Genomic DNA, 4,365 nt, shown 5'->3' with positions numbered 1-4,365 from the left:
AATGCCTGCGGTTTTACTACCGTTCCTCCACCGAATGTAAACACACATCGGCAGAATCAACTGTCTTTACATGCTTGCATTTTCTGCTCGTGAAAACAGACTGGGTATGTCAAATAATGATACCACTGCATTGCCTTTGCAATTTGTGTGAAAATACCTAGCTAACCGGGATAGAAAGCAACATTGCTTAATAATGACCGCAGTGCTTACAATGTAGTGAAAGTAGCCCAATTGCGCAATTTCAAATGTGGCTGGCAACGAGACCTCGGACCTCGCAGAGCTCGCAGATGCATGAATACAAAATTGGTTCGTGGCCACTCCCACGCGACTTTTCACGCTCGCAGTTGCTGAAGTCTAATCTGACCTTATCTCTGTGTGCGTAAAGTGGCCGATCCACGCGTGCTGTTGTGCGCGCGTGTGGAGCTGTGGCATCCGAGAGTCTTTGCCTCGCAGCCACGCACAGCTTTCCAGACAGAAGATATTCATTTTTCTAGTTGACTCCACAGACTTCTATAAGTCAGTGGTTGACTCCGTCCCGGCCCGTTGCCGTCAAGAGGAAGACGTGGTTACGCAACATTCTGACGCTCTTACGTCACATGTCTAGGCTTCTGGTGGAAACGCGGCGTTGACAGCCAGAGTCTGTGGGACGGGCTGCTGCAAATGGATCTGAATACCTCTGTGTGTCTCCTGTCTACCGTTTATTCAAGCCTGGATGCAAGACCACTTCGTCAACCACTAGTCAGTTCTTTTCAAGAGCTTCTTGTAAGGTTAGTATCTTTGCTGTGTTCTTTGCTCCACTGTGTTTGGCTTGTATCGGGGGCCTGGCTCAGGGCTCCGCCCTCTATCGCACACGGTAACAATAACAAAAACACAACCTACTCCGCTAGTTAGCTAGCTTTAGCCTCAAAACAGACAGACCCACACAACAGTCAAGCTCGAGGAAACGAGGAGACTGGAGGTGCTGACAACTTTGGATATGCACTTATTTTCTACTCATCTTGCACAAATGAGTGTTATATATCACTCCAGGCAATCAACTAGCACTACAAAGCGAAAACAATCGAGTGGCAGCTTAGCTTGTGTTAGCATCTTGCCTGGGAAGACTTAAATTGCCATTGCCAAAGCACCACCGTAGCAGCGTTGACAGTTTTCGTTTGATAAGGATAAAATCGAAGCATGACACGCATGGATGAGAAGAACAAGCTGCATCTTTTGTTTGTGTAGTGACTCAATATTGTGATGAGGTAAACATATCTGCATAGCTAGCTGGCGTTATCCAAATGACTTCGGCTTCTCAGTCAGCTGGCAAGAATCAGCTAGCTGAGTAGTTATCGAGAAAGTTCTCTGATTTTCAATGACGCTTTTAAAATCGATCTGCTAGCTTGCCCTATTACGTGCTGCCAGAATGTCAGATGATGTTTTGTTTTTGTGGCACATGAAAGAGAACCTCTTGACAACAAAGCCCACGGGGTTAGGTATTACAGGTTCTACAGCAGTCCATAACCTGGGCAAGGCCTGCAGTGTTTTGCTTGCTCTGTGGTTCAACCAGACTGAAAAGGTAAACATTAGCTGTCAGTGGTTGTATTCCCGACAGAGGGCCACACATACACTGCAACATATGCTACAGTAGGGTAATCTTCATTAGAGAGGATAAAACCCCCCACAAAATATAGAACATGGATGGAAAAGTTCAGGGATGCGCTTGTGATAACAATGAACAGCATGTTGATAACAGCAGGTCACTGTGGGTCTGTGTTTTTGTAGTTTATGTGGCCCTGGCACAGTTGTTAACTGCAAAACTGCAAAATAGTATGGAATTGGTCTAGCAATCGAATGCAGGTTCGATACTTAATATCCATGGCTGAAGTGAGCAAGGCATGTAACCTCACATTGCTCCAAGGACTGTAACCAATGCCCTGTACTTAACTGAGTTACTTTGTATGAAGAGTAATGTAAAGCAATGTACTGAAACACAGGCCTTGTCCTTAACCCAGTATTTGCACTGCTCAGCACACATGATCGTCCATGTGTCCACCCTTTCACTTCAGGAGGAGTGTGACAGCGCTTTGGGACCTAATGTGTCAAACTGAAGACGAATTGTGCTGTCTCTCTATCTTAAAAAAAATCCTGTGGCGTGGCATACTTGCAGCAACTGAATGCACTGCTTATTTGACACAGGCATTTTTGTTGTTGAATCAGCCTGTTGCCTGGCCTGTCCACAAGGTCACCATTGAGCCCCACATATTGCAATTCACAAGAGTGGTCAGTCGGACATTTGTAAGTGGCCATGCTCTCGCCACAGAGAGGGCAGTTAAGACTGCCCCATTGGAGGGCAACAGGGAGGGTGTGTGCACTGTGCCCCATGTGAACACAGAGCCCATTGAAATGAAATGCTCTCGGAGTGGTTAAGAACTCGAGGAGCGGAGAGAGATGGACTGCCTGACTGTCAGTGTCATCACATCCACATGGATGGTTTTCAGTAGGGGTGCACCGATACCACTTTTTTGAAAACCGATACAAGTCCGAGTACATTAATGTGTGCACTTGCCGATACCGAGTACCGATACTGATGCCTTTTACCACCAAAATACAATAAAAATAAATGCATGGCCTTGTTTTTTTTCCACCTGTGATATTTTTATTGTCCATTTCCATGTAGATTTAAATGTTAGTAAATGTATGAGGTGCCACTTTTTTCATGCTGCTTTCAAGTCCACAGAACGTGACAAGATTTTGCATTTTTTTGTGTAATAGCAGTATCGTTCCTGGTATCGGCAAGTGCTTGACGAGTACGAGTACGAGTATAATGAGCAGTATCGGGTGCCGATACCAGTATCGGTATCGGTGCATCCCTAGTTTTCAGCTTCTTATTTTTCACCAAAGGACAGAACTTGGCAGGAAGAGAAAGATGGGGGATACAGGCAAAGCAAGAAAGGGCACGACACACACACACACACACACACACACACACACACACACACACACACACACACACACACACATATATATATACACATACACACACACACACACACACACACACACACACACACACACACACACACACACACACACACACACAGGCCTTGTGTTATTATGGGAGAGTGGCCTGAGAGTGAGGGATGTCTGGATGCTGTCCAGTGTCCACTTGTTCACAAACGAAGCCTTTGCTTCCCGCTGTACACGTAGTGTTTTTGGCTGGAGGTCTGATCCATCTATCTGATCACGGCTCAGGTCAGCGCTTGCTGATATTTGCATTTATTTGCGTTTATCGAACGCACAGTTGTTATCCTTAGGAACTTGGGAAGTTGCCAGTGGGAAATTGCATTGCAAACAACAAAGTAGCTAACGTAGTTAGCAGCTATGGTTTCAAGAAAGGTACCCCAGGTATGTTTTTGTTCTGGTATCGTTCATTTTCTCTGTCGGCCAATTGCTTGTTTTCCTGTTTTGATCTTGTCAGTGTGGCAGTGCATGGCTTGGGCCTGCTGCTCAGGTAGTATATTGACATTCTTCGCGTCGGGAAGTGAAGTGAAAGTGAAAGCCCGAAATTGGAAACTCCAAACTCTCATTGTCATTGTGACATTTATTTATTTATTTATTTGTACATGGGGAATGCCTCTTGAGATGCAACATCTCATTTTCAGTAGGGTCCCCTTGAAACTGGAGAATATAGACAGTAACTTACAAGACAAAACATTACATCTCATCTCATCCGTGCAAGGTGGCAGCCCCAATGGTGCCCGAAAGGCAGCAGTGCGATGGGACGGTACCATGCTTAGGGTACCTCAGTCATGGAGGAGGATGGTGTAGAGCACTGTTTAATTACTCCCCCCACCAACCTGGCGGGTCAGGAGTCGAACCGGCAACCAAGTCTAATGCTCTAACAGCTTACCAATGACTCCCAAAGTTGCATTTTAGAAGTAGAAAGCGCTATCTGAGACTTCTAGTAATGCTATTTATGGATAGACACCTATTATGCACTTCAGTACTGCACTTTGAATATTGATTGAGTCTTTTCTTTTGTCATGTGTTTTTTTGTGGTTGGTTGTTTTCAAGTTTCAAGTTTATTTAGCCATATCAACAGTATAAAAAGGTTGTTTTGTGTTATGTGTGGTGTTTTATGTTGAAGCAGCTTTGTGATTGTCCAAGACACCTTTGCTGCAGGACAAATGAAACTGTATTTGTATCTTGAAAGTATTCTTAGATGTAGTGACAGCACCAGTATTATGATATTACTAAGTTGCAACTAGTGTAGTAATTACATCTGTAAGAGTACCCTTTTTGCATTTCCTGTGACATTGCAGTCTAGTAGTAAGAGTGAGCGGTTGTATAAGAAGGACTGGATAGCAGGTCGGGTTCGATAGT

At 44.7% G+C, this 4,365-nt stretch overlaps 1 protein-coding gene across 1 annotated transcript in view; it reads left to right on the top strand.

The window, feature by feature from the left end:
• Window positions 1-654: 654 nt before the first annotated feature.
• Window positions 655-4,365, top strand: part of mtmr3 (myotubularin related protein 3) — a 42,075-nt gene continuing 38,364 nt past the window's right edge. The window contains exon 1 of the mRNA XM_063193605.1: window positions 655-767. The gene's annotated coding sequence lies outside the window, so the exon portion shown is untranslated. The remainder of the gene's footprint in view (window positions 768-4,365) is intronic.

This window comes from Engraulis encrasicolus, unplaced genomic scaffold, assembly GCF_034702125.1.
Source record: "Engraulis encrasicolus isolate BLACKSEA-1 unplaced genomic scaffold, IST_EnEncr_1.0 scaffold_47_np1212, whole genome shotgun sequence".
Taxonomy (NCBI): Eukaryota; Metazoa; Chordata; class Actinopteri; order Clupeiformes; family Engraulidae; genus Engraulis; species Engraulis encrasicolus.
Note: the sequence above shows the minus strand (reverse complement) of the source record. Positions and strands in the feature narration are given on the sequence as shown.